At 35.7% G+C, this 24,470-nt stretch overlaps 1 long non-coding RNA gene across 1 annotated transcript in view; it reads left to right on the forward strand.

Moving 5' to 3' along the window:
* The window catches only part of LOC116269181, a 62,161-nt gene extending 50,183 nt beyond the window's left edge, over positions 1–11,978 (forward strand). Inside the window, exon 3 of the long non-coding RNA XR_004176614.1 lies at positions 11,944–11,978. This is a non-coding gene — a long non-coding RNA (uncharacterized LOC116269181). The remainder of the gene's footprint in view (positions 1–11,943) is intronic.
* The last annotated feature ends 12,492 nt before the right edge of the window (positions 11,979–24,470 follow it).

A 24,470-nucleotide genomic window follows, 5' to 3' on the forward strand; every position in this document is an offset into this window, starting at 1 on the left:
AATAAATAAATAAATATATAAACGAACAAGTGACTAATAAAGTTAGGTTATAAATTGGGGTTATTCAGTATCTACAGAACATCTTGAGATAATTGACTTTTTATGCTTATTCTTCTAATCAATGAATTCAATATATTATCCATTTATTTGAACCTTATTTATTTATTATTTGTAATGCTTGGTAGTTTTTGATATATGGGTCTTTCTATCTTTTTCACAGTAAATCTGACACATTTGGTATTTTATGTTAATATCTATAATATCTTTACAATTTTTTGCTTACCAAATTTGTATTGTTTATATGTAAAAGTAAGTTCAAAAGAAAATCTTGTTATACCTGTTTTAACTTCAATGACTTATTTTTACAATCAATTGAATATTCTATTTATACAATCAAATCATTTTTAAATAACTCCAACTTTACTTATTGCTCAATCCTTACACATTTTAACTTTTTTGTGTTTTAATTAACAAGCTAGAGTTTTCTTAGAAGTGAAGATAGTGAGTATTCTCATTTCATTTCTAAATGCAAATGAAAAAATGTCAATATTTCCCAATTTAGTACAACTTATGTTTTCTTTTAGAATAAAATCTTTATTAGCAAATATAGGAATTTACCTTACTTTTAGTTTTCTAAGAATGTTTAACTTAATTTTTGATTACTATCAATGGATGTTGAATTTTATTGCCACTATTTAGATGATCATATAAACGTTTTATTTATTTATTTATTTATTTTTTTTAAATTTATTTATTATTATTATACTTTAAGTTGTAGGGTACATGTGCATAACATGCAGGTTTGTTACATATGTATACTTGTGCCATGTTAGTCTGCTGCACCCATCAACTCGTCATTTACATCAGGTATAACTCCCCATGCAATCCCTCCCCCCTCCCCCCTCCCCATGATAGGCCCCGGTGTGTGATGTTCCCCTTCCTGAGTCCAAGTGATCTCGTTGTTCAGTTCCCACCTATGAGTGAGAACATGCGGTGTTTGGTTTTCTGTTCTTGTGATAGTTTGCTAAGAATGATGGTTTCCAGCTGCATCCATGTCCCTACAAAGGACGCAAACTCATCCTTTTTTATGGCTGCATAGTATTCCATGGTGTATATGTGCCACATTTTCTTAATCCAATCTGTCACTGATGGACATTTGGGTTGATTCCAAGTCTTTGCTATTGTGAATAGTGCTGCAATAAACATACATGTGCCTGTGTCTTTATAGCAGCATAATTTATAATCCTTTGGGTATATCCCCAGTAATGGGATGGCTGGGTCATATGGTACATCTAGTTCTAGATCCTTGAGGAATCGCCATACTGTTTTCCATAATGGTTGAACTAGTTTACAATCCCACCAACAGTGTAAAAGTGTTCCTATTTCTCCACATCCTCTCCAGCACCTGTTTTTTCTTGACTTTTTAATGATCGCCATTCTAACTGGTGTGAGATGGTATCTCGTTGTGGTTTTGATTTGCATTTCTCTGATGGCCAGTGATGATGAGCATTTTTTCATGTGTCTGTTGGCTGTATGAATGTCCTCTTTTGAGAAATGTCTGTTCATATCCTTTGCCCACTTTTTGATGGGGTTGTTTGTTTTTTTCTTGTAAATTTGTTGGAGTTCTTTGTAGGTTCTGGATATTAGCCCTTTGTCAGATATATGCACCCAATACAGGAGCACCCAGATTCATAAAGCAAGTCCTTAGAGACTTACAAAGAGACTTAGACTCCCATACAATAATAATGGGAGACTTCAACACTCCACTGTCAACATTAGACAGATCAACAAGACAGAAAGTTAACAAGGATATCCAGGAATTGAACTCATCTCTGCAGCAAGCAGACCTAATAGACATCTATAGAACTCTCCACCCCAAATCAACAGAATATACATTCTTCTCAGCACCACATCGTACTTACTCCAAAATTGACCATATAATTGGAAGTAAAGCACTCCTCAGCAAATGTACAAGAACAGAAATTATAACAAACTGTCTCTCAGACCACAGTGCAATCAAACTAGAACTCAGGACTAAGAAACTCAATCAAAACCGCTCAACTACATGGAAACTGAACAACCTGCTCCTGAATGACTACTGGGTACATAACGAAATGAAGGCAGAAATAAAGATGTTCTTTGAAACCAATGAGAACAAAGATACAACATACCAGAATCTCTGGGACACATTTAAAGCAGTGTGCAGAGGGAAATTTATAGCACTAAATGCCCACAAGAGAAAGCAGGAAAGATCTAAAATTGACACTCTAACATCGCAATTAAAAGAACTAGAGAAGCAAGAGCAAACACAGTCCAAAGCTAGCAGAAGGCAAGAAATAACTAAGATCAGAGCAGAACTGAAGGAGATAGAGACACAAAAAACCCTCCAAAAAATCAATGAATCCAGGAGTTGGTTTTTTTTTTGAAAAGATAAACGTTTTAAAATGCTTACCAGCTGGGCTCGGTGGCTCATGCCTGTAATTCTAGAACTTTGGGAAGTCGAGGACCACTTCAGTTCAGGAGTTCGAGACCAGCCTGACCAACATGGTGAAACCTCATCCATACTAAAAGTACAAAAGTAGCCAGGCACGGTGGCACACACCTGTAATTCCAGCTACTTGGGAGGCTGAGGCAGGAGAATAGCTTGAACCTGGGGACAGAGGTTGCAGTCAGCCAGGATCCAGCCATCGCAATCCAGCCTGGGCAACAAGAGTGAAACTCCATCTCAAAAATAAATAAATAAATAAATAAATAGATGTAAAAATAAAAAGTAAAATGTTTAGTTCTTTAATGTGGTAAATCCCCTTTACATATTTTTTCTAATATTAAGCTACAATTGCCTTCCTGGAATAATCCCAAGTTATTCATGATATATGATCATTTTTACATTTTTATATATTCGGATTGCTAATATTTTGTTTAGGATTTTTGGACTTGATGGTTGGTGTTTGAAGTTGTCATGATTTATTTTTGTTTACTTTTCTTGTTGACTTTTGAAATCAAGGCTATGCTGATTTTTTAAACTAAGTTGGAGAACATACCTTATTTTTAAATTTTTTTGTAAGAGTTTGTATAAACCTTGTTTTCTATTGTTCTTAAATGGTTAATTTAATCATTTAAGATTAAATTAATCTGATGACATCTGGCTCCAGATTTTTGGATTCTATTTCTTTGGTTTGGGATTACTCAATTTTCATTTTCTTCTTGTGTCAGTTTTGAAGATTTATTTACTAGGAATTTGTCTATTTGCTTGTTAAAAATTTAAATTTCCTGTAATTTTTGGTACATTTAGGTCTAAATATACTATCTTGCCAAATGCTTTCTATTTTTTATACCTGCCAAATATTTCTCTTTCTTTCTTTCCTATCTTTTGGATTGATTAAGGATTTCCTTTATATTAGTCCCTTTTCATTTTATAAGTCTGAAAAGTATATATTCTTTTTCTCTTTTTTAGCAGATCCTCTGGAAATCATAACACGTGAACTTTACTTATCAGCTTCTAAAATTGATAATTTTATTTTCATTCCAAATAGTGGAAGAAACTTAGAACACATTAATTCAATTGACTGTATTTGTTGTTTGTAATGCTGTTGAACCTATGTGTGTATGTGCAAGCCTCTAACAGCTTCATTATTATTGTTTTATATACTATTGATGATTACTTAGATTTACCCACATATTTACCACATCACTTTCCTTGAATTCTTCTAGCATCTCTGACTTTTAATTCAGGATCACTTTTTTCCTTCTGAGGATAATACTTTATTTTTTATTTTTAAAATTATTATTATTATTACTATTTAATAGACCATGCAAGAACTGGAGTCAGCACTCAAATCAGTCTCCAGGATCACACTTTAGAATGTCTTTACTCTCAGTTTGTGTGAACTCAGTTTCTTTACATTCAAAAATGTCTTTATTTAACTCTTAATCTTAACATTTTTCTCAACATACAATTTTAGTTATGTGATTATTTATTCCAGCATACAGAAAATTTTATCCTAATGTCATCCCATTGCCATATTGCTCTTGAAAAGTCATTGCCAATATAACTGTTACTCCTTTTTATGTAATTATTTCTCATCAATACTGCTTTTGATCCCTGTTTTTTTTTTTTTTTTGAGTTGATAGGTTCATGTAGTTTATCAGTTTTTTAAGATAAAACTGTTAGGGATTTTGTGTTTAAATTGCTTTTGTCCTTTGCTTTTTCTCCTCTATTTTGGGGTCTTCTGTTTTACATATACTACAACTTCTCACAGTATTCTTTATGTTTCTGACCCTACTCCTTTTCCATCATTTTAACATTTCTTTTACTATTTTTAATAACTACTTCTGTCTGATTTTATGGTTTCCTAATTTGCTCTCTGGATATGTATATATATTCTGTTAAAACCATCCACTTAGTTCTTAATTTCATTTATTTTTCTCTTCTAGAATTTCACATTTGTTTCTTTTCAAACTTGCCATAGCAATTTTTATAGTTTCAAGTTTCCTGCCAAAAATTTAAGGTTGTATTTTATTTACTCAAATTTGGTAAGCATAGTTTTACTGTCTGGAGTTGATAATGTCAATAGCTTAGGAGACTCTATGTATCTGTGCTATCTGTAGTTTCTGTTGTTTCACTTGTGTTTTATTGTCTTCTTGCACAGCACCCCACGGCTTATTTTACCAAATTAAAAATAGTCTGCCTGAATTTTATGATCTTTTATAATATATTTCTGCACTACTCATTCAATTCTGTTTGTCACTATTAACCACCATATACTTTCCAATCCAGTTAATTCAATATGCATCATTACTGCCTCTGTGTTTTCCTTATGCTATTAATCATCACTGATGCTATCCATGCACCTCCTCTGGAGCTGTCTAAGTCCTACTTATCTTCCAGAGCTCACTTTTCACACTCGTTCCTTGTAAAGCCCAGTGCAACTATTCCAATCCATAAGGTTCCCATGTATGTCAGGACTGTTTCCATGGCAAGCCACAGAAACTTAACCGAAACAAAATGGAGAATTTATTGGCACTGCTGTATTTTTTTCAGGCTCTGCTGGATTCATTGATTTGATGTCATTAATTCTTCTTTATTCGTTTCCCATTTAAAAAACATTTCTTCTTCTTTCCATGTGATGACCTCTTGCAGCTCCAGGCTTATATTTTCAGTTCACATTGTAATTCCACTGGAAAAAGAAATTTTCTCCATCATTAGTACAAAAATAATTTCATAATTGACTTACATTTGCCTGTACTGGGGTCATATTCCTGTCATTGTTGCTGGAATAATTGAATATGGTCACTTCTGGGTCATACACCCCTCTGGCACATAGGCTGAGATGATGCAAATTATAATTCTGCAAAAGAAAATAAAGATACTCTTACCAGAAGAAAAGAAGATGTGTGATTTTCAGAAAAAACAGTGAGGTTCATCATATGTTCCACCTTTGGGCATTCTGAAGTGATAGTCACTAGAAATATTGCACTTACTTATGTTTTAATGAATATAGATACACATATATATACACACACACACCTATATATATTTGCTTCATCTTCCCAATTAAATATTTATTTTAAAATATATTAACAGGTTTTATAAATCTTTCCTATCTCTCATGGTGTCTTTTTGTTAGAGATTATAAAGCATATTCATATTCACTTCTCTCTCTTTTGTTTTTGGACACATGCAAATAGTTTCTTCCTTACAGTTAGGTGGGTGTTATGTAAAAAACTGTGGCCAATGGGCCTTGAGAGGAAGAGAAGTGTGTTACCATTCATCTGAAGCAGTTAAGGTGTATATGTACCCCATATACTTTCTGTTCCAGTAATGTGGCAAATTCTGATGCCACTGCTTGATATGGCAGCATTATAAAATGATGCAGATTTTGTTAGCCTGGAGCTCTAAGCGACTGTGGAGCAGTCTCCTGCCAACTTTTATTAGATATATAGCATGAGCAAGAAATGTAAGTTTGTTATATTAAACCATCAAAAATTTGGGGTTACTTTGCTTCTACATCGTGTTCTAGCCACTCGTAAATAATTTTCGAGGCCGGGCGCGGTGGCTCACGCCTGTAATCCCAGCACTTTGGGAGGCCGAGGCGGGCGGATCACGAGGTCAGGAGATCGAGACCATCCTGGCTAACATGGTGAAACCCCGTCTCTACTAAAAAAAAAAAAATGCAAAAAATTAGCCGGGCGAGGCGGCGGGCGCCTGTAGTCCCAGCTACTCGGGAGGCTGAGGCAGGAGAATGGCGTGAACCCGGGAGGCGGAGCTTGCAGTGAGCAGAGATCGCGCCACTGCAGTCCAGTCTGGGCGACAGAGCGAGACTCTGTCTCAAAAAAAAAAAAAAAAAAAAAAAAAAAAAAAATTTTCGAGTAATCAAGGCCACCTACTAAGTACTCTTTATGAAAGAGTTGCTATTTGAGCGTTACATTTTTAATTGTATGTCCGTAAAGCTTTGAAGTTTTAAGGTGTTTTTACATATATTGTCATCTGGTTTTCACAACGATTATATGAGGTAGGTAAAGGATGTTTTATTTTCTCTGTTTTCCAGGTTAATAAAATATATCTCAGATCTGTTAAGTGACATACTCAAGAACACACTCATATGAGACAGAGCTAGGACCTAAATATTCCAAGTTCAAGTCTGGAGTTTACATCTTCTAGATTTATAGCAAGTCACAAATTTAAAGCATTTTTTCTTCACTGAATATCAATATGTCTTACCACCAAAAGTCAATTTTGTAATAATAATTTATATTATGTAAATAGAAAGTTATTTTTACATTATGTTTTCTGTCTTCTGGGACCTAATATCCATATTCAGGAACTGTATAATCTTGGGGGGATTATATAATTAATGAATGGTGCATTTCACTATTTAATATATATGAGTTCCTTCTTTCAGACTTTTTACATGACTATGTATTATAACAGATTTAAAATACTTCTATGTATTGTAACTAAACTCAACTAGCTGATGAGTCCTCCATGGGGTAAAAAAAAAAAAAGTAAACCTGCCCCTTCAAGCTATCTCAGTCATAGTCTGTTTTAAATGTTATCAGTTCAGAATGTAAACTTAGTACAGTGAACATTCTGGCTTCTACTGCCTCTCTTTCTCATCTGGGGTGGTCTATATGGGAGGGTGGTGACTGGGTTTACATCCCATCCTTCATCAGGACCCTGGAGGGGGCAGGAGGGAGTCTGGTCTGAGTGTGGACCTGGGTCCCTGCTGACTTTTGCCTTCTTCTATATGGTCTATGGTCATGCTGTGTTGGCACCTGCTTTTGATGTCCATAGTCCTTTTCATGGTCCTGGTCATAATGTAAACCACTCTTGTCCACCCTAATCCCACTGCAATTCTTTTTTCTCCAGGCTTCTCAAAACTTCTCTGCCTGAGCATGGGAGAGAATTGCAGGGAGGAGGCTTCTGAAGAGTTTAGGAATTCTTTGCTGCTTTCCTAGCCCCAGATAGGCTTCTATAAGGTTGCCCTCAGGTCCAGTTGGAGAGATACCTCCCTCAACCACTGTATTTGGTGTTTAGCTTCTCTAAGCAACTTAGACTTTCCTACACTACACACTAGGTTTCATTTATGTTAAGTGCCTGTATTTTTGTTTTGTTTTGTTTTGTTTTTGGAGACAGGGTCTGGCTCTGTATCCCAGGCTGGAGTGCTGTGGCATGATCATGGCTCACTGCAGCCTCCACCTTCCAGCCTCAAGGGATCCTCCCACCTCAGCCTCCCAAGTAGCTGGGACTCCAGGTACACCCTACCATGCCCAGCTAGTTTTTGTATTTTTTTGTAGAGACAGGCTTTTGCATGTTGCCCAGGCTGGTCTCGAACTCCTTGGTTCAAGTGATCTGCTCAACTGAGCCTCCTAAAGTGCTGGGATTATAGGTGTAAGCCACTGCGCCATCCTTTTTGCTTTTATTTATTCCAATTTTTGGCTTTTATGCCAAGACTGTGCCTTACACACTTCTGTATTAAGGTCCTAGTAAAATGCATAGTAGCTATTTAATTAATGTGTGCTGGATAACAATAGTTTGGATGAGTTAATTGCACCTTCCTGTACCGTGTCTAAATCTACTGATTCTTCCAAATGTCTTCAGAATTGGTAAGCATCAAGTAAATGATCAGAAATGTTTGCTGATTTGTTGGTATGTTAATTATAATTCTTTTGAGCACAAGGAATAGGAAGATGACTTCGCTGTATTAGACAGAAGAGAGGTATTTGAAGGACACTGGAGTACCTAATGCAACTCTGAGACCAGCAAGGGTCCAGTAAGCCCTCAGAGTTAATGGATACACAACACTGTGAATGCTTTTAGGACACTATTCTCTGCTACAAACACTGGTTTCCATCTTTCAGTCCATCTGGCAGGAAACATAACCAGTGAATTCCAAGCATCACATATCACAACCTGACCAGCAACTTACTGCTCTCCATATGTAGTTTATTTTTAAAGAATCTTCAGATCTAGCTTGGCCCATCTTAGGTCAGATACTTGCCTCAGAACCAATTAATGCTGATGGTAGATTATTATTACTGGCCTGATGAGAGCCAAAAAGGTATCTGGTTTTCTCTTCAACGAGGTATTCCTGAATGAACAAATAATAACTGTACTGTATTCCTTGTATGTTTGAATATGTTTTTATGATTGAATAATCTGATTAACTTAAGAAGTGAAAGACGTGTCCAAGTTCATATGGAGGTATCATTTAAGCTTAGCTGTTTTTTTGAATCATTTTATTTCCCCACATATATCCAACTTCATTGTGCCCTTTATGAAAATATTATTTTAATACATGGAGATCATAACTGAAGTGATTACTATCCATTAATATGGGTTAATAAGGCAGATCTAAATTAAACCATAAGCATTTAGTTTGAAATGCATTCAGAGTGATTTCCTTTAGTTTTGAAGCTTTTGCATTCCCCACCAGACCCTCCTTTTTGGATAAATGCCCAAAATACTATCTATCTTTTGGTTCATTTAAGTAAGTGATGGCAAATGACTATTTCATTGGCATATGTTGTAAAAACATCTTTCCTGCTGTTCATGGCCTTAATTTTCCCACCACGTACCTCAGTATTCTATATGCATAATGCTTCACAGGACACAGAATGAAGCAGCTAGTCCCATTGAAATATTATGGCACAGTCTTGTTTGAACTCTTAAAGCATCATGTTGTAGCATACCACTTTTCATGAGGTCCATATATTTAAATTATTTATAACGGATTTAAAATGAGATTGTTGTTGGTTAATCAGTTTCAGCTGGGTTGACATTACCCTTGTTAGCAGCTAAAGAGATGGAGGGACAGAGAAAAGAGTATAAATATGTTGAGGGTAAGAACTATGTGAAAATCAAGTAAATCACTCCAATGCCCATGTACTACATAAGAACCTAAACTATCTTTCTTTATGTGGTTTGAGATAAGGCATTTATTTTTTATTTTCCTATGAAAAATAAGATAGAAATATTTTGTGTTGGGTGTTTGAATTGGTCATCCAATATTTTATTTCTTATTTTTACAGTGATATTTAATATTGGGTCTAATAGATGGAATGCTTTAAAATAGTTTTACATATAGAAAGCTTATAAAATCTAGTATCAATGAATAAGTCATACCTTAAATACTTTCAAATAGTTTCATGCAATAGATAACTAAGTTGTTTAATAATGTAAAATTTAAACTCATCAAAGTTTAAAAAACTAGCCATGAATGTCTGTGAAGTTATGAACTTTCAATCTCATTCAGGGCTAAGACTGTGCACAGTAATCCCCAAACAAGGTAGTTTTTACTAAGATAGATGTTGTGATCTCGTAAATTGCTGATGCAGGATATATGTATGTATGTACACAGGCATGTATATACACATCAGCAAATATATTTCATACCTACATGCAGACATATACATATCTATATTTATATTCAATGTTAACTATATCTCAGCACCCTTTAGTAGTCTGCCAAAAGTATCAAAACATTGTCCATTTCTTCCTAAAATTGTGAAATACAAGCAATTATCCATTAAATGTGAAAAACCAAGTGGGAAGGTTGAAATGGAGACTGCTAGTCACTTAAGGATTCCCTGAGAAGAGTAATAATACAGTGAGGGTATCATAACTCAAGGACTACTTCCTAAGATAAGACGCTGGGATTTTATTAAGAGTAGCATGCAGTTTTATCGTATCAAATTTATAAATATACCTTAAAAATTAAAAATCATATTTTGTAACCCCTTTGATAGTAACTGGTGTCATACCAAAAACACATGTAATTGTCATTGTCACATAATATTAGAATGATTTATGGGGTATTAATCACTTGGTTCCAAACAATTATGAAATTTTAAGAATCTGGTTAGGTATTTCTATATTTTTCAATTACCGTTGGTTTCTAGAACATGTAAACCAAAAAGCTACAGGTACTTGCTTTACATGTCCTTAGAGTTAAAAAATTATGACATGAAGGAAAAAGAAAACTTTCCCTGTTGTTGGAATTAGACCATATTTCATTTTTCAATTCAGTGTATTTTTCATCAATATTCCTTTCCAAAACTTGAGTGTCATTGTTTTTGTACTTTATTTTAGTGAAATGCTAATTAGAAGTGTTATAGCTAATCGATGCCATCAAAATAGTTCTTTTAAATAACCAGGACATGAACTCTTTAACAAGATTCAGCCAGTTCTATTTATAGTTCCCCTAAGCTATGAACTATTTGTACACCCATGTTTCTGCATAATGACTTTTCAATGTGGTTTCAGTAATCATTCCAGAAGGCACAATCTCAAAATATCTATATGCATAAAGAATATATTTAAAATAAAGGCTAAATTGGCTGGCCATGCATTAAACCATTTGTCTGTGAAATCGTTTTGTGAAATATCTCCAAACAGGAGATGTTCCAGCTGAGTGTAGGACATAGCAAACATTTTTTTTTTTTTTTTTTGCTTACCATATTATATCACCATAACTTCTTTTGGAAACACTTCTTCCTCTATGTGTCCTCTTAAACACTTCTTCCTTCTTTCTCTAAGATGGCAAGCCATTTTGAGAATTTGGACTTTATTTAGCCCACACAGGATTAGAAGAAGAGATAGACTCACTCTCAAACTACTTGCCTTTAAATACTTAATAGCTGAAATGAGAGGCACTGGTGATTTTGTGAAGAAAGTATGTTAGCACCAGATTCCCTCAATGTTAAAAGACGAGGGGTGCAGAGAGTGAAGAATGTAGCCTTCCCTGGAGGAACACTTGTCTCCTGTGTTTCTGAATGAGAAGCTGTTCTCTCTCTCTCTCTCTTTTTTAAGGTTTTGGAAGGAAAGGCATTTAAAAGAGCCATATTTTTAGTTTCAAAACAAAAATAATTCATTTCTTTTGAGCTTTTCTTTAATCAAGAACATGCGTGAAATCTTTTCACATAAATGAATAATGCTTTTATAATTAACCTGATCTTTTATAAGACAATATCAAAATAAGTATGTTGTGCTGCTAACTGCTATCTTTCTATCTTTGTGAGTGTGAAGAGAGATGTCGGATTTAGACTTACTCATGATTTCAGACCTCTAGTAATAGAGAAGAATCTTCATTATATACTTAATTTTAAAATATGCTCGCTTTTCTCCCCTCAAATACCATCCATTTCTCAAATTATTACAGTCAGATCAGCTAAAAATATTCATTGTGCTTACTGTATGACTTTTTTTTTCTCTAAATTTTAGGGCAAGCATGTTCCCTGACATTAATCTCTATCCAGTATTTACTGTAGAAAAGAGAATTAGTAGCTTAATTATAATTGTTTCTTAGTAATTTTTATTTACTAGCTTCTGCTGTTAATGTGCTTTTGGAAAATAAAAATGTAATTCTATAAACTTGACTGTTTCCTGACATTTATTTATTTCTTATTTCTTCTTCTTCTTATTATTTTAAATCATGGATGGAGGATCCCAGTCACCGATATCACAGATCTTAATTCAGGTACAGGATATAACTATTGGGTAATTTTTCATGCTGCCTTGAAATAATTTTTATGTCTGCTCTTATCTCTGTTATATATATGGACATACATACTTTTAAGTAGTGCATGAAGATAAAAATTTTAGGTGTGTTGAAAAATATAATTTACTTTTAGGTGTGGCATATTTACAGCCCCCAAACAAAGGTACCTACACTGTCTCTTTTAGATAAAGAGTGAGTTATATACTCTGCCATTCAATAAGTACACCTATTTTACTTATATAAGCACATGACATCATCATTTAAACCAAACCGATTTCTAAGCACCACAGCTGTTACTAGTTATTTAGAAGTCTAATTTGAGCAGAATGTGTCACGCCAACTTTGCACACACGCGCTCACACAGGCAGTATTCACATTAAAACTTTCACCTCTATTAAATAGCAACAGTTCTTCAAAAATTCCAACACTCTACTCTTAACAACTAAATAAAATATGTGTCTTTGAGGAGTAATATGCCTATTTTATTTTTATTCCTTGAGACAAATCTTGTATTGAGTGGTGCAATTTTGTTTCACTGCTGTCACTTTAATCAGTTCTCAACGATGCATGTGACAATGGGTTGGTTTAGTCTTCCAACCTCATTGTTTCACTCCTCTGAATTAAAGGCAAATCTCTGTGACTTTGTTTTCGATGGAGGTCACACACATATAGCCATCAATATTGAAACAGCATTTTCTCAAGCAAACAGAAGCTTTAATAGCCTCTACAAGGGTTTACTCCTTAGGGAGAGGAAATTCAAAATGGCACAGGCCATCTGTTGTGGTGGGATTTTTAAGTTTCCTTGTGCAGTACCCCCCTCTCTCTCTCCCTTTGTCTCTCTCTCTCTCTCTTCTGGTTGTATAAAGGGATGGCTTTATAGTCCATTGTTAAATTTCAAGTTGACTAACTCGTAAAAATAATAGCAGGTCCACAAACCATTGTAGATAGGTACACTGTATCACCAGCGTAACTGAAAAAATCAAGTTGGCATTATTGAGTCCAAAAGTCAATTCAGTGTTTACTGAAAAAACTCCCTATTGCTCTGGCCATGGAGTGCTTTGGGGGATAGGAAAGCTGTGGGTAGGCCCAGATAGGTGAGTGTCCCATTAACCACTTATTTGTGTGTACCTCTGAAGCCTGACTTCAGAAGGCTTTTTGTTGAGCTGAAATTAATATGAAAAGATTTTTTTTTTTTTTTTTTTAGAACAAAGAATGTTCTTTGGGTTGAACTTGAATATTTCCCAGAAGTTCAGAGGGCAGAATTGGTGAAAGGAGATTTTTAAATCCCCAAATCCAGAGAGTGCACTATTAACTTTTACAATACTAGAAAAATTGTAAGTTAGTATCTGTTTTCACTAATAGATTGTAAGCTTAGTGCGAGTAGACACTGTCTCATTCATTCTATAGCCCTAATCTCTAGTAGGGTACCTGATACATACTAAGTGCTGAGTCAATATTTGTGAAAGGGAAGAAAAAAGAAAGGAAGGTGGGAAGGCAGGGAGGGTGGGGGAAAGGGAGAAAAATAAAGTTAACAATGAAAAGTGAAAAGCTCCAAGTTCTTAAGAAGCATTGAACCTTACAGGTTACCAAGTCTAAACTAAAATACTAAAAGAACGGTTTAAGAATAAAATCTACAAATTATGAAAAATGTTTTTTAAAATGAAATATCAACCCTATACTAAGCTATTCTAGCTACCATACAGAATTGGCCTCCAGATATGACATCCTTACTTTGAGTTTAGAATTGAGTTGATTTTGGATAATTTAAAACCTTAACTAGTCTAAGAAGATCATACTCACAATAGACTGAGGGTGAATAATGCTTTGGACAAAAGTATGATTCCTCCTGTTCTAATAATTTTTATGTCACAATGAGGAATCCAGTAGTCACCAGTAGCTCTGAAACTTTACTCAAGAATGAATTCTGAGATGTAAACTAATGTAATTTTTCTAATTCAATTTTCTAGACTGCTTTTTGCTCTATTCAGATTAATTTGTAGTAATTAAGATTTACAGGATGATGACAAAGAATGTTAAATAAGACCATATGAACAATGATGCGCATTTCTGTACAAGGGCAATATTTTCCCTGTAATACGTGCATTAATTTCCCTGTTTTGTTTCGCTCCATGAGCATGAGACCTAGAAATCACAGGCTATATAAGCAGAATAGGGTGTATAAAAGGAGATTGTGGTGAGTAATCATAGAAAGACAGACAGAGGCCAATACGTTGATGTTTCATTCTGTGGTCCCTTACTTAGCTTTCTACGTTCTATCTTGTTTTCATCTGGTTTAACTCAGACTAGCACTGAAGCCCCACCTCACCGCCACCTGGTGTTATTACATTTCTCTGGACTAAAATAATACAACGTAAATCTTGAAAGAATGAACGAAAGAGACAGGAAGTAGTACCAGAGCCTAGGACGCAGATTTCTAGACTCCCAGGCTAGTAATCTCAGACATAGGGAGACCATTTCTTGTCACTGTATCATCTTTCTTTGTTTTTCCTTTTTTTTTGAGACTGAGTCTCACTGTGTCACCCAGGCTGTAGGACAGGGGTGTGATCTCGGCTCACTGCAACTTCTGCCTCCTGGATTCAAGCAATTATCCTGCCTCAGCCTCCTGAGTAGCTGGGATTACAGGTGTCTGCCACCACGTCCAGCTCATATTTTGTATTTTTAGTAGAGACAGGGTTTCCCCATGTTGGCCAGGCTGGTCTCAAACTCCTGACCTCATGATCTGCCTGCCTCAGCCTCCCAAAGTGCTGGGATTACAGGCATAAGCCACCGCATCATCTTTCACCTTAGTTTTCTCATTTGTAAAATGAAGTGCAGGACCCAATTATACCCAGGATCACTATATGCTTCCAAGAACTAGGATCAAAGGTAAAATTGTTTGGTGGGTTCGATGCAAACATAAGGTCTTCCACTTGACATTGACTGGAAAGTGATTAAACAGTAATTCCTGGAGAAACTGTTACATAGGTGCTGTTTAATGAAAATACAAAGGCATTGCTTAGATAGAGGACTCTCATTCATTATTTTAATTTCATTCACAAGAAGACTGATTCAATTAAAGGCAGGTGAACTCTACATGATTATCTGTTTCAGCTTATTTCCTTCCAGCTACGCTACTTGCCCAGCAGAGTCTATTCTCTCCATCTCTTTGAAAAATATATTTGGCTAGGCACATGATTGACCTACCATAGACTATATTTCCTGGACTTTGCTGCAGCATTGGCTCATGGGACTCAGTTCTTGCCAATGGAATGTGAACTGAAGTGATGTGTACAGCTACTATGTCACTCACTTAAAAGTAATTTATTGTACCCCCTTCATTTTTTACTTTCATTCCATGAGCTAGAATAAAGATGTGACCATGACCCAACTTAAGCAAATAACAACAATGCCCAAGAAGATTCAGGAGTAACAGATGGAAGTAAATGGAGTCCTGAATGACCTGCAACAGGCTGGTGCCACTAGCTGGAACATCCCATCCCCATCTACTTCTAGACAGATGCTTGAGAGATAAATACAACTCATCCTTCTGGGTTCACTATTTCGGATCCATCTGTTACCTGATTAATGGCATATTCTTCTCAGCAGGAGCTGGGTGATCTGACCTGCAGTCACCACAGTGGTACACAGAACACTAAAATTTGAGAGAGGCATTGACTCTACTGCCCTTCCACAGCTGGTTTGCCCAAAGCTACAGTCCACCATGAAAATCTTAATTCCTAAAGACTAGGCCTTGAGCAAATGCAAAAGCAAAGAATAAAATAAGCCTTGAAGGAGTTAATAGCCTACCAACCAAAAAAACCAAACAAACAAAACAAAACAAAAGCCCAGGACCAGATGGATTCACAGCCGAATTCTACCAGAGGTACAAAAAGGAGCTGGTACCATTCCTTCTGAAACTATTCCAAACAATTGAAAAAGAGGTACATCTCTCCAATTCATTTTATGAGGCCAGCATCATCCTGATATGAAAACCTGTCAGAGACACAACCAAAAAAGAAAACGTCAGGCCAATATCCCTGATGATCATCGATGCAAAAATCCTCGATAAAATACTGGCAAACTCAATCCAGCAGCACATCAAAAAGCTTATCCACTAAGATCATGTTGGCTTCATCTCTGGGATGCAAGGCTGGTTAAACATACACAAATCAATAAACATAATCCATCACATAAACAGAACCAATGACAAAACCTCATGATTATCTCAATAGATGCAGAAAAGGCCTTTGATAAAATTCAACATCCTTTCATGTTAAAAACTCTCAATAATCTAGGTATTGATGGAACATATCTCAAAATAATAAGAGCTATTTATGAAAAATCTATAGCCAATATCTTACTGAATGGTCAAAAGCTGGAAGCATTCCCTTTGAAAACCAGCACAAGACAAGGATACCCTCTGTCATGACTCCTATTCAACACAGTAGTGGAAGTTCTGGCCAGGGCAATCAGGCAAGAGAAAGAAATAAAGGGTATTCAAATAGGAAGAGAGGAAGTCAAATTGTTTCTTTTTGCCCATGATATGATTCTATATTTAGAAAACCCCAGCGTCTCAGCCCAAAATCTTTTTAAGCTGATAAGCAACTTCAGCAAAGTCTCAGGGTACAAAATCAATGTGTGCAAATCACAAGCATACCTGTAGACCAACAATCAACAAGCGGAGAGCCAAATCAGGAATGAATTCCCATTCACAATTGCTGCAAAGAGAATAAAATACCTACGAATACAGCTTACAAGGGATGTGAAGGACCTCTTCAAGGAGAACCACAAATCACTGCTCAAGGAAATAAGAGAGGACACAAATAAATAGAAAAGCATTCCATGGTCATGGATAGGAATAATCAATATTGTGAAAATGGCTATATGTCCCAAAGTGATTTATAGATTCAATGCTTTTCCCATCAAACTACCATTGACTTTCTTCACAGAATTAGAAAAAAAACTACTTTAAATTTCATATGAAAACAAAAAAGAGCCCATACAGCCAAGACAATCCTAAGCAAAAAGAATAAAGCTGTAGGTATCACGCTATCTGACTTCAAACTATACTACAAGGCTACAATAACAAAAACAGCATGGTACTGGTACCAAAACAGACATACAGACCAATGGAACAGAACAGAGACCTCAGAAATAACACCGCACATCTGCAACCATCCGATCTTTGACAAACCTGACAAAAACAGGTAATGGGGAAAGGATTCTCTATTTAATAAATGGTGCTGAGAAAACTGGCTAGCCATATGCAGAAAACTGAAACTGGACCCCTTCCTTTCACCTTATACAAAAATTAACTCAAGATGTATTAAAGACTTAAAAATAAAACCCCAAACCATAAAAACGCTAGAAGAAAACCTAAGCAGTACCATTCAGGACTTAGGCATGGGCAAAGATTTTATGACTAAAACATCAAAAGCAATTGCAACAAAAGCCAAAATTGACAAAAAGGATTGAATTAAACTAAAGAGCTTCTGCACAGCAAAAGAAACTATCATCAGAGTGAACCAGTAACCTACAGAATGGGAGAAAATTTTTGCAATCTATCCATCTGACAAAGGGCTAATATTCCGAATCTACAAGGCACTTAAAAAAATTTACAAGAAAAAAACAATCCCATCACAAAGTGGACAAAGGATATGAACAGACACCTCTCAAAAGAAGACATTTATGTGGCCAACAAACATATGAGAAAAAGCTCATCATCACTGATCATTAGAGATATGCAAATCAAAACCAAACGAGATACCATCTCATGCCAGTAAGAATGGCAATTATTAAAAATTCAGGAAACAATAGATGCTGATAAGGTTGTGGAGAAATAGGACACTTTTACACTGTTGGTGGGAGTGTAAATTAGTTTAACCATTGTGGAGGATGGTGTGGCAATTCCCCAAGGATCTAGAACCAGAAACACCATTTGACCCCACAATCCCATTACTGGGCATATACCCAAAGGAATATAAATCATTCTACTATAAAGATACATGCACACGTGTTTATTGCAGTACTATTTACAATAGTAAACCAACCCAAATGCTCATCAATGATAGATTGGATTAAAAAAAATGTAGCACATGTACACCATGGGATACTATGCAGCCATTTAAAAAAAAGAAATTAGATCATGTCCTTTACAGGGACATGGACAAAGCTGGAAGCCATTATCCTCAGCAAACTAACACAGGAAGAGAAAGCCAAACACCACATGTTCTCACTCTTAAGTGGGAGATCAACAGTGAGAACACACAGACACAGGGAGGGGAACAACACACACTGGAGCCTGTCGGGGGTCGGGGGACAAGGGAAGGGAGAGCATTAGGACAAATACCTAATGCATGCAGGGCTTAAAACCTAGATGGCAGGTTGATAGGTGCAGGAAACCACCATGGCACATGTATACCTATGTAACAAACCTGCACCCTCTGCACATGTATCCCAGAACTTAAAGTAAAATAAAACAAAATAAGCCCTTATGCATGAGTTCAGGAGTCTGAGTCCAGAAGGGCAAAATATTGAGACCTGTTTCTCAAAAAAGAAAAGAAAAGAAAAAAAGATAGGCACTAAATTTAGATAAACAGGCATAATAGAGCAGTCAGACTGTATGGAATTAGAGCAATAAGAATTACAAAAAAGTATAAATGGAGCATTAGAGCTGCCTTAGTCATACTGGTTTAGGGTTATCAGCTATTTCTTGATGAGAAGAAACTGAAGAAGCTGAAGCCTCCTCTGAATATCCTTTATAGTTCATTGGACATATTAACTATATGTATTTTTATTAACTGATTGAATTTACACATTATTAATACATTTTATGTTATTATTATAATTCTATTCTTTAAAAAACCTATATGGTAATTACAATAAATAGATACCTGTTCAAGTAGACTTCACCCAGTCTGGGGAGTTAATATCCTAACATCCAAATTGGTGAAACTAAGTAATCAGCATGTAGTATATTTTTTTTCGGGAGCACTAGGTTCACATTTTATGAGATATGCTAACCCCATACTCACTTTGATGGCAGAATAAAATCAATATTCACTATTTGTTTTCATACAAAGAGTCTTTTTACTGACTAGCTCACATTTATCCTCCAGACAGTGTTATAGATACTGAAAATTCAGGGTAAAGTTACAATCCTTACAGTTTAAGGAAGGTGCAGGTAGCATTATCTGATTTTGCCCTCACTACTGCCCTAATATATCTATACTTATTCCTCCTGGTTATTATTATTGTTTTACCTTTTATTCTAGCAATATGCTTTCTAAGTACTTAAGTATTAGGTCAAACACAATAGTTATTCTTGACTCATTGTCCAAATTTTCATATTTTTTGTATTCACAGTATATTAATATAGCAGTATTGCATTGCTATACATCAGTATACATGTTACAGTTTTATCAATTATATATTGAAATTACAAACATTTGTTGTATTCATATTGATATTAAGGATTTAACCAGGAATGGTATTTCCATACATTAGCAGCTGATTGTAAAACAGTGGTCAATTGGGCAAATATTTTCATTTTTTGAAAATTTATTCCAAATTTTGAAGTTGAAATGTATATGCATGTCATATTTTAATGATTAAATAAATAATTCAAGGGTAAATACATACACTTACATTGTCTTTTTGATGTCCCAAGTTCATATGCTACATTCCCATTTCTCTACTGCATAGTGAAAGCAAATTAGGTGTATGAGTATTCTTGTTATTTGACTGTGTGCTGTAACTGTTTGGTAATTTGGGGAAAATAGGTTGTTTCTCAAGGTAGGTTTTCCTTATCTGCACGCTTCAGGCATCCCAAGAGTTAATACCTAACCACTTATATTGGTTGAATTCTTTCTTCCCTTTGATAGCTCAACTGAAGCTTGATGTTTATGGTGGAAATTGTCTTGATTCCTTTAGATGATATGAGCATCCAAGGAGTTTGAAAATGTGTTTTAATTAAGATTCTGCTAAATTTTACCAGACACCTACTTGGAAAACAAAGCAACTGAATAATTAACTCTGATGAGAGCAGATGCTGGTCTAATGACAACCTGTTACTGCTCAAGTGCATCATTAGTTGTTTTACTGTGCTCCTTTAATATGTCCAGAGCTCTCCTCTGTTAATGAATACATTGGTAGCTGTGTACTTAAAATAGTTCCCCATTCTGGACTGTTGTAAAAGATATTTCTAGCATCTGCAAAATTCTTCATTTAAATAATTTGGTCCTCGTTCATCAACCCCCTCCCTTCATCTATTTGGCATGTGCTTGGAACCAAGCACTTCTTTAGTTTTCCTTGTGGGATTATTTTAGCCATACATCAAGCGAAGCTTACAAATTGATGAGAATCTAATGATGCATTTATTTACAGATGTGCATTTCATTTCCCTGTTATGTTGTTGAGGGGTAGGAAGAATCGAAAGACTCCCCCTCCCAACCTCACCCCTGCCAGTGTTATGGGAATAGCCATGCATTTGACAAAATAAGAAATAGAAATAATCTCATATTTGATTTTATGTATAGTTGTCAAACATGAATTGGTACACATTCTCTTTAAGTGCATGGTTGACCTTTCAGAATAGCAATGTAGGAAATTATTTCTCTTTAATGATGCAATAACCCTATGCTGTAGTTTTTTTGAATATTGTATGCATTGTTTTTATATTAAAACCATAGGTTTACAGTTTAAACCCTAGGCACAGCACAAAACGACCTGACAAACAACATAGGTCTTAAAACTCATGCAAAATAAGGGAATGTAGAATCCAATTTAGATTCCATGTTCAGAGCCACAACACATGTATTGCATCTTGAAAAGCTTAAATATTTTTATGGAAATTCATTAACGAATGAAAGATGAATATGAAGAGTATACTTTAGATTACTTCAAATAATATTCTAATCAAACCAAAGGCAATGGGTACAGAATATCTGTGAAGAGGAAAGACAGAAAGACAATGATTTTTACATGCTACGATTCATAACATTCCATGTACTATACATACTTTAAATTTGTAAGGCAATTCCTCTGGAGTTGGTCACATACTATGCAGGTCAATCAAGAGTACGTAACAGGACCTTTGGACTTTCTCCTCCTCCTCATTTCTACTTCCAGTACCCAACTACCTTCATATAATAGAAGTTAATTTTAGTGTTCTTTAAATATTTTCTAACAAGAAAAAACCTATACCTCAAAGTGGTTAAAATACTGTACTTTATCGAGCCATACATAAAATATGGTTATCTTACTGTGGTAACTAAGTTTTCAAGATATTTCTTTCCTTTTTTATTGTGGAGGGCAGAAGGAAATGGAACATGTTAAGAATTCATTTTATGAAATGTGTTTCAGAATGGCTTTACCAAGTCACGATAAACAACTCCCTTTTACTCATTAAAAATTCTGGTTGATAGACAAAAACATCTTAATGTAGATGGCATAGAGAAAGCCTGTTTCTGTTTTTGCCTTCGATCTATCTCAAAGCTGTGTTCAAAGTCTGACATTAAATTCCTAGGTATTTTATTATTTTTGTGGCTATTGTGAATGAGACTGTGTTTTGATTTGGTTCCCAGTTTGGATGTTGGTGTATAAAAATGTTACTGATTTTTGCACATTGATTTTGTGTCCTAAAACTTTGTTGAAGTTGTTTATCTGATCTAGGAGCTTTCGGGTAGACTATAGGCTTTTCTAGGTATAGAATCATATAGTCTGCAGAGATAGTTTGACTTCTTCTCTTTCTATTTGGATGCTTTTTTATTTCTTTCTACTGACTGATTTAACTGGCTGGAACTTTCAGTACTATGTCAAATAGGAGTGGTGAAAGTGGACATTCTCGTCTATGAATGCTTCCAGCTTTTGCTGTTCAGTATGATGCTGGCTGTGGGTTTGTCATAGATGGCTCTTATTATTGTGAAGTATGTTCCTTCAATGCCTAGTTTGTTGAAAGTTTTTATTTTATTATTATTATTATACTTTAAGTTCTAGGGTACATGTGCACAACATGGAGGTTTGTTACATATATATACATGTGCCATGTTGGTGTGCTGCACCCATTAACTCATCATTTATATTAGGTATATCTCCTAATGCTATCCCTCCCCCGTATCCCCGCCCCACAATAGGACCCGGTGTGTGATGTTCCCCTTCCTGTGTCCAAGTGATCTCATCGTTCAATTCCCACCTATGAGTGAGAACATGCGGTGTTCGGTTTTCTGTTCTTGCAATAGTTTGCTGAGAATGATGGTTTCCAGCTGCGTCCATGTACGTACAAAGGACACGAACTCATCCTTTTTTATGGCTGCATAGTATTCCATGGTGTATATGTGCCACATTTTCTTAATCCAGTCTGTCACTGATGGACATTTGGGTTGATTCCAAGTCTTTGCTATTGTGAATAGTGCCACAATAAATAGACATGTGCATGTGTCTTTATAGCAGCATGACTTATAATCCTTGGGGTATATACCCAGTAATGGCATGGCTGGGTCAAATGGTATTTCTGGTTCTAGATTCTTGAGGAATTGCCACACTGTTTTCTCACAATGGTTAAACTAGTTTACAGCCCCACCAACAGTGTAAAAGTGTTCCTCTTTCTCCACATCCTCTCCAGCACCTGTTGTTTCCTGATTTTTTAATGATTGCCGTTCTAACTGGTGTGAGATGGTATCTCATTGTGGTTTTGATTTGCATTTCTCTGATGGTGAGTGATGATGAGCATTTTTTCATGTGTCTGTTGGCTGTATGAATGTCTTCTTTTGAGAAATGTCTGTTCATATCCTTTGCCTACTTTTTGATGGGGTTGTTTTTTTTCTTGTAAATTTGATTGAATTCTTTATAGGTTCTGGATATTAGCCCTTTGTCAGATGAGTAGATTGCAAAAATTTTCTCCCATTCTGTAGGTTGCCTGTTCACTCTGATGGTGGTTTCTTTTGCTGTGCAGAAGCTCTTTAGTTTAATTAGATCCAATTTGTCAATTTTGGCTTTTGTTGCCGTTACTTTTGGTGTTTTAGACATGAAGTCCTTGCCCATGTCTATGTCTTTTTTTTTTTTTTAATTTATTTATTATTATTATACTTTAAGTTGTAGGGTACATGTGCATAACATGCAGGTTTGTTACATATGTATACTTGTGCCATGTTAGTCTGCTGCACCCATCAACTCGTCATTTACATCAGGTATAACTCCCCATGCAATCCCTCCCCCCTCCCCCCTCCCCATGATAGGCCCCGGTGTGTGATGTTCCCCTTCCTGAGTCCAAGTGATCTCGTTGTTCAGTTCCCACCTATGAGTGAGAACATGCGGTGTTTGGTTTTCTGTTCTTGTGATAGTTTGCTAAGAATGATGGTTTCCAGCTGCATCCATGTCCCTACAAAGGACGCAAACTCATCCTTTTTTATGGCTGCATAGTATTCCATGGTGTATATGTGCCACATTTTCTTAATCCAATCTGTCACTGATGGACATTTGGGTTGATTCCAAGTCTTTGCTATTGTGAATAGTGCTGCAATAAACATACGTGTGCATGTGTCTTTATAGCAGCATAATTTATAATCCTTTGGGTATATCCCCAGTAATGGGATGGCTGGGTCATATGGTACATCTAGTTCTAGATCCTTGAGGAATCGCCATACTGTTTTCCATAATGGTTGAACTAGTTTACAATCCCACCAACAGTGTAAAAGTGTTCCTATTTCTCCACATCCTCTCCAGCACCTGTTGTTTCCTGACTTTTTAATGATCGCCATTCTAACTGGTGTGAGATGGTATCTCATTGTGGTTTTGATTTGCATTTCTCTGATGGCCAGTGATGATGAGCATTTTTTCATATGTCTGTTGGCTGTATGAATGTCCTCTTTTGAGAAATGTCTGTTCATATCCTTTGCCCACTTTTTGATGGGGTTGTTTGTTTTTTTCTTGTAAATTTGTTGGAGTTCTTTGTAGGTTCTGGATATTAGCCCTTTGTCAGATGAGTAGATTGCAAAAATTTTCTCCCATTCTGTAGGTTGCCTGTTCACTCTGATGGTAGTTTCTTTTGCTGTGCAGAAGCTCTTTAGTTTAATGAGATCCCATTTGTCAATTTTAGCTTTTGCTGCCGTTGCTTTTGGTGTTTTAGACATGAAGTCTTTGCCCATGCCTATGTCCTGAATGGTACTACCTAGGTTTTCCTCTAGGATTTTTATGGTATTAGGTCTAACATTTAAGTCTCTAATCCATCTTGAATTAATTTTCGTATAAGGAGTAAGGAAAGGATCCAGTTTCAGCTTTCTACTGATGGCTAGCCAATTTTCCCAGCACCATTTATTAAATAGGGAATCCTTTCCCCATTTCTTGTTTTTCTCAGGTTTGTCAAAGATCAGATGGCTGTAGATGTGTGGTATTATTTCTGAGGACTCTGTTCTGTTCCATTGGTCTATATCTCTGTTTTGGTACCAGTACCATGCTGTTTTGGTTACTGTAGCC

This window comes from Papio anubis, chromosome 10, assembly GCF_008728515.1.
Source record: "Papio anubis isolate 15944 chromosome 10, Panubis1.0, whole genome shotgun sequence".
NCBI lineage: Eukaryota > Metazoa > Chordata > Mammalia > Primates > Cercopithecidae > Papio > Papio anubis.